This window comes from Panthera tigris, chromosome C2 (assembly GCF_018350195.1).
Source record: "Panthera tigris isolate Pti1 chromosome C2, P.tigris_Pti1_mat1.1, whole genome shotgun sequence".
NCBI lineage: Eukaryota > Metazoa > Chordata > Mammalia > Carnivora > Felidae > Panthera > Panthera tigris.
The window spans coordinates 1742188-1749573 of record NC_056668.1 but is presented as its reverse complement, the minus strand read 5'-3'; positions in this window follow the sequence as shown (position 1 = coordinate 1749573).

The following is a 7386-nucleotide window of genomic DNA, read 5'->3' as shown; positions in this document are numbered from 1 at the left end:
GTGGCCTCGGGGCCCGGTAGTGCCGCCGTCGGTGCCAGGCTGGTCCCCGCGCTCGGGCTGCACTGGACGGGACCTGTGCTCACAGAGAACAGCTCGCAGTGAAGCTGTCACCTGAGAGAAGCCTCGGGCTTCGCCCCGTGTGGTCGCGGAGACGCATCTGGGCCCGCTCCCCCGTCTCCACACCCCGACAGAGCCTTGGCCCTCGTGGTGCCTTCTCGGGAGCCTGCTCGAGGAGGGATGCGTACTGCAGGAGGCCGCTCGCTCTGCAGACTGTTTCCGTGACCAAAGTGGAGGGGGACGTGGCTGGTGTCCGGGGAAGCGGGCCACGCACCGCCGGCTCCCCCAGGCCCCCGGGGCTCAGGGCAGGGCCCACGGTGGGCCACCCGCCAGCCTGCTGTTCCCGGCCCCCACGCTGTTCGCAGGCATGTGGCACTGCTGCCCCACACCTGCCTCGGCGGCAACTCCGGCGAGCTCCGCAGTCTAACGTGAGGATCAAGACCAACGTGTGGCCTGGAAGCTTCCATGCCTCCCCTCCCGGAATGGGGGGCCCACAGCCCTTAGAGTTTAGCTTGCCCTTAACCTCCAGGGCCGGGGTGCAAGCACTGTTCTCAATCAAAAGAGTAGTTGGTAATTGTGCATTTGTGCCTCCTTCTGTGTGCAAGGACCGAGGGCAGCGCCCCATCATCTCTGTCCCGTCATTCCGTCATGGAAAAGCACCCAGAGGGGGTGGATAACTGGCCAAGGTCTCAGGGCCAGAAGAAAGGGGTGCATCAAGGGCTAGCAATGAACCTGGCCAGGTTCTACCTCTATGACCTCCCCCCCCCCCCCAGCTACTCAGTCTCTGTGAGCTCACAGCAGTACTGACCATCATGAGATCACAAGATCACACACGGGGAGGACCCACAGCCTCAGCGTTAGCTCTTCCCAGCTTCCACTTCAGGGCCGACCCAAGTTAGCCTGGGTGCCCATGGTGCTGGTCTTGGTCTGCGGCACAGAGGATGAAAGGATGAAGACCACGGGCCCGTGACATCGTGTCGATGCCAGCGTTGAATGCTTTAATGAGTATGTCTTCAACTTTGTTCGGCTTTTCGTGAAGTGACAAGGATTCCTGTATGGGTAAGGCAGCAAAGGCCCCTTAACTGTAGTAAACTGACCCACTTCTCCTACTGCAAATACCTCCAAATATCTCCACTTGGATCTGCTGTTTAGGTAAACAGACGTTTAAAAACTCCATTTCCACTGGAAATGGAATAAACACCTACCTGGATTTAGATATATGGCCCCAGAAACCAACACGTTTTCGTCCTAACAGCGCAAACACACAACAAACAATTTAATGATGGTCGAAGGACATTGGACGTTGGTAAACCAAGACTCCGTGGACACTGCTGCATTTGAAACGGCGCCATCAGCACTGGCATGTTTTTTAAGGAGGCGTCACACCCAGCGTGGAGCCCAACGTGGGGCTTGAGCTCGTGACCCTGAGGTCAAGAGCTGAGCTGAGATCAAGCGTTGAGTGCTTAACCAACAACTGAACGACCCAGGCGCCCCAGCAATAGCATTTTTTTTTAAATACCCAGCAGTAGCATTTTAAAACCCAACTGTGTTCTGCAACATTTCAACAACATGGATGTTCAAAAAATACTTGGCATCTAGAGTCCGTTTCCTGTTTTGAAAGCGGGGAGGAAGTGGCAGCGTTACTTCAATTGCATTCAATTGTCAAAGAGCTTTAAGCTTCCAGGGGAGACTCAAGCAGCATCATGAGAGGCACACCCGCGATAACTTTTCAGAGAAACGGAATGACTCCTCTTGGCCACGTGCAATTAAAAGCGTATGACTGGGGCGCCCGGGTGGCACAGTCGGTTGAGTCTGCGACCCTTGATCTCAGCTCAGGTCATGATCTCACAGCTCATGGATTCCAGCCCCACATCGGGCTCTGTGCTGATGGCGTGGAGCCTGCTTGGGATTCTGTCTCGCCTTCTCTCTGCCCCTCCCTGGCTCGTGTGCACGCGCTCTCAAAACAAATAAACTTAAACAAAGTTTTTAAAAAGAGCGTATGATTTTTCCAAGAAAGATAGCCAAAGAATCAGACCGCACAGTCACAACGCCATCAATTTAAGGGAAGTGATGGTCAAATCCTGCACGATGGGAAAGGCTGTCCTCCAACACCAGACTGGTCATTGGGTGGAATCCAGAGCCGTGGTGATTTCACATTTCCAGGGTCCCCACCCTGGAGTTGTGCATATGGGAGTGGCTTGCTGGGCATTTTCACCAGAGTTGTTTTTATTTGTGGTCAGTGTGCCTGCCATCTGATTTTATTTGTCATCAAGAGTACATTCCTCTTGGGGCACCTAGGTGGCTTGGTGGGTTGGACATTTGACTCCTGGTTTTGGCTCAGGTCAAGATCTCATGGTTCCTAAGACTGAGCTGTGTGTTGGGCTCTGTGCTGACAGTGCAGAGCCTGCTTGGGATTCTCTTTCTCCCTCTCTCTCTGCCCCTCCCCAGCTGGTGCTGGTGCACATGCGCATGCTCGCTCTCTCTCTCTCTCAAAAATTAATAAACATTAAAAAAAAGAGTGCATTCCTCTTAGTAAGTTAAGGAATTACTTCCAAAAGGCCCTGTAAAAAAAGAGCAAAGCTACTACCTGAAACAGGTAACACATTAGATCTCTGTGATCAGCTGAGGACACAGGGAGCACTTGAGGGGCTGGGACTTTGGATGGCCTTGGAGGGATCTTAGGAGCTCTTGGATAGGCGGGGGCTCCAAGGGACTCTGGGGCGGAGGGAGGGATGGACAGAGCCCATTTCCATGGCTGGATCAAGGGATGTTAACGGAACACGCACCTGGACGCGCGGCGACTCCAGAGAGAGCTATAAGGGGCTCTTACCTGCTTGGGTTTTGGAGCTGGTCCTGGTTCCTGCCGTGTGGGGCCTGGACCAAGGCGTGAGACCCGGAACACTCTGGTCAGCCATCCCCTGTGAGCGGTCTCGATTCTTAAAGTGTTTTTCTGTGTCAGCCTCTCAGAGTCCTCAGAAGCGGGCAGAGGGGGCTCTAGTGAGCCTCCACCCGTAATGTGACAAGACAGGAAACAACTTTTTCAAGGTCACGCCGCCAGCCAGAGGCAGGGCTAGACTTGGAGGCGGGGCTTCAACCGAGTCCCCTCCAGCTCCTCTCCATCCCACGGGCACAAGGTGCGAAGTTCTCAAAAGGATCGATGGAAAACTATCGGGAATACGTCACAACCAGGACAGGGCCTGAGGGCAACCATTCTGCAGTCCATGTTTCCAGAAACTGCCTCGGGGTATCAGCTCAGGCCTGGCTTCAGCTGGCCCTGCCAGAGAAGGCGCCCAAGCAGGGCCGACCCCTCCCAAGGGGGCCTCCCCGCTGCACACACCTGTATTCCTCGCCCACATACCCCACCGTTATGTCCGTGATTAGACTCGTCCTCCAGTTTCGCCCAGGGCTTCTCAATCGTGCCTCAGAAGCACATGCAGAACATGACAAACCCAGACTGTTAAGCTCACCGCAGAGCCCCTGACTCAGCGGATCTACAGCCAGGCCGAGAGTCTGCGTCTCTAACAAATGCGCAGGTGAAGTTGGGCCTGCGGTGAGGAAACAGCCTTTGAGAAGCGGGGCTCTGGGTCACCAAGTCCCCACCCGGCCCGCTGCGCACTGACACGGCCGGGGCGCACTTACAGGCCATGCTTCAGGCGGTCCCTCCCCCCCCCCCCCCACCACCAATGAAGCCCGAGCCTGAGAGGGACACTGACGTTTCACGCTCCGCAGGTGCAGGCCGGGCTGAGCCCCCTGAGCTGCCAGTGCTGCCAGCATGAACCTTTCTAGGTCCCCCACCTGCCCAAGTAAAGTGTCCCAGGTCATGTACAGCAAGAGGCCCTCACACAGTTAGCATTTACAATAGAAGTCAGGAACCCAAAGCCAGGCGCCCCCCACCGGTGCAGGTCTGTGGCAGGGTGGGGGATGCTAGGGTCGTGGGGATATAGGATAGGATCAAAAATTGACATTTGGTCTTAATGTTCCTGGCACAGAGCTCCCAAAACCCTTGGAGTTTCCTGGATAGCAAGAGTGATGAAGGTATCTTTTGTTACTTACGACAATCCTTTCAAGTGCATCTGAGTTTCTGTTAAAGAGGGGACTTTTGGAAAGCACCAAAGCCTGGGGACCAACCTTGTGAGCAGAGGCTGGAATTTTCAGTCCCACCCCACTGACGGAGGAGGGAGGAGCGGGGAGGGGCTGGAGATTGGATAGTCACCAGTGGCCGACAAGTTAATCATGCCTGTGTAACGAAGCCTCCATAAAAACCCCAAAGGACTGGGGTTTGGGGAACTTCTGGGTCGGGGAGCATGTGGAGGGGTGGGGAGAGTGGCCCCCAGGATGCAGAAGCCCCACACCCCTCCCCCGTTCCCGGTACACGTCTCTCCATCTGGCTGTTCGTTCACATCCTTTGCAATAAGCCGGTAATCCAGAGCGGAAGCTGTTCTGAGTTCCGTGAGCCACCCTAGCAAATTAATTGGATCTCTGATCTGTAGCCAATTACCTGAAGCCCAGGCGACAAGCTGGAATTGCATCTGAAGGCCGGGAAGCAGTTCCGTGGGACTGAGCCCCTCACCTGTGGCATCTGATGCCACGTCCAGGTATCTGGTATCAGAATCAAGTTCGATTTGTGGGACACACAGTCAGTGTCCTCAGAGAACTGAGTCACTCGCTCGATGGCGTGGAAGAAACACACGTGTCGGAGGTGGCCAACCATCCAGGTTTGCCTGGACTGCGTGATTTGCTGGGAGGGAGGACTTTCAGGGTTAAGGCCGGGACATCCCAGGCCCACGGGGCTACTTGGTGTCAACAAAAGTGAACAGAACGTTAGAATCTCCAAAAGAGACAAAGAGAGTTTTCTTTGAGCCCAGGTTAGGACAGCTGTCCAGGAAACACGGTCTTCACAGGGAAGGAGGTGCTCTGGAGAATGAACAGTTTTTACCAGAGTTATATACTTTTTTTAAATGTTTATTTATCCTGAGAGAGCGAGAGCTCCTGAGGGAGGGTAGGGCAGAGAGAGAGAGAGAGAGAGAGAATCCCAAGCAGGCTGTGCACTGTCAGCACAGAGCCTGATGTGGGGCTCGATCTCACAAACTGTGAGATCACGATCTGGGCCGAAATCAAGAGTTGGAGGCTTAGCCGATGGAGCCCCCCAGGTGCCCCCACATTTGTATACTTTTTTGACATCCTGTGAAAGCTCGGGAGATCGTAGAGCCGCGTGTAGGCAGGAGTCACGGGTTTTGTCGTAAAGGAACGTGGGGAGCAGGAAAGTTGATCGGTATGTCAAGGACGAGATGGTCTTCCTCTAGCGTAGTCATTCCCAGAGCAGGCGCCCGGTGCAGGGGCGGCGGGCTGTAAATCAGGCTCTGGGTCCAAACACACTTTCCCTACAGTCGTGCTGACTGAGAAAGAAATCTAAACTGTCCCCCCCCCCCTCGTAAATCAGGCCCTTAGAGAAGCCGTGGGCTTGCACCCAGGTCATTCTGACACCTTCCCTCTCTTCTCACCCCGTGTTTGCCACCTGCTGCTCTGGACCAGCCACTGACTTGTGTCCGGGAGCCCCGAATTCTGGATCAGCCACCGGCCCGTGTCCGGGAGCCCCAAACTCTGGATCTGGGCTCGTGGGCTTGCTTTGCACAGTTCTGCACTGTTTACCACACAGACCCCCAAAAGCTGGAAGCCTGGAAGCTGGGCTCACTCCCTGCTCTGAGCCGCCCCCGGAAGGTGGTTGGGGGAGGGCTAGGCCCTACCTGACCTGTGGGGTTAGCAGTGTCCTAGTTTTGAGACAGGTCGTGTGGATGCCAAGACTGATCTGGTGAAGGAGAAACGGCCAAAACACACCCACGGTACACTCTCACGGTATCCCTTCCACTGAAAAGGGATAAAACAAAACCCACTAGATGTCAGCTCATTGAAGTACATGCATATTCTAGAAACAGACATCAAGTTGCTTAGATAAATGATGTATGGTTTTGGTCTTGAGTCTCAAAGCCGTCTATAAATAGGAAGGTGAAAGAGAACAGTCCCAAAACTGGAAGCTCTTTATTTTTATTTTTTTTATTTTTTTTTAACATTTATTTGTTTTGGAGAGACAGAGAGAGGCAGAGCATGAGCAGGGGAGGGGGAGAGAGAGAGAGAGAGACAGAATCCGAAGCGGCTCCAGGCTCTGAGCTGTCAGCACAGAGCCTGACGCGGGGCTCGAACTCACGAACCACGAGATCATGACCTGAGCCAAAGTCGGACCTCAACTGACTGAGCCACCCACGCGCCCCTGGAAGCTCTTTCTTTAAAAAAAAAAAAATGTTTATTTATTTTTGAGAGTGAGCACAAGCAGGGGAAGGGCAGAGACGGGGGGACAGAGGATCTGAAGGGGGTTCTGTGCTGACAGCAGAGAGCCCGACGTGGGTCTCGAACTCATAAACCACGAGATCGTGACCTGAGCCAAAGTCGGATGCTTAACTGACTGAGCCACCCGGGCGCCCCTGGAAGTTATTTCTCGACCATTTTTCCCACAGACAGGTGTGTACCTTTAGAGTGAGTGGGAACCCCAGCTGGAGGTCTGGGGATGGAGGGGACACAGGGCACCATGAGAGAATTCCAGCCCTGGTTGTAAGAAGAGGAAGTGAGGTTGCCACCCAGCGTGTGTGGACACAGTGCACAGGGAAGGGACCCCGAGGAAGGAGAGCAGTTTGGTGGAAAGATGCCCGACGTGCCTCGGATGTGACTGGGCTTGAGAGGAAGGACCTTGGGCAGGCAGGCCGCGTGTGAGATGGGCTCGACTCACACAGGGGCGCCGTTGAGGTCACAGCGACTGGGCAGGCTGGGCCACCAACATTCATAGGGCGGGGAGCCCGGGGGTGACCACGATTCCATTTTGTTCAACTGGATTTTTAACAGTTCGGAGGAGTAGAATCAATCCTGGCTCTTTTTTCCTAGGCCCGGAAGGATGTGGCGCCCCTCACGTGGGAAAAGGCGACTTTGCTATTCTGTTTCAAATGCGCCGTGTGAACAGGGCCGGTCTGGAGTGGGACACGCGATCCTGGCCGATTTCTAGGGGACCTGGATGGGGTGGGCCGTCAGGGGCGGCCCGGGGAAGGGGAGGCGTGCGCCCCGGAGGAGGAGGACGGCTGTCGCCGGGGCTGGCATGAGGCCCGGAGGCACGAACGGGCAGGAGGTGCTGGAGCGGCCCGGCGTGGCGCCCACGCCCTGGCGGGAGAGGGGGAGGGGCAGAAGGAACCACCAGCAGCGAGGATTGCTGGCAGCCGAAGGTCAGAGTGCGAGGGGCTCGGCTTCACGTCTTTAAGCCTTGCTCTAAGCTCTGTGTCCTACGCCGCT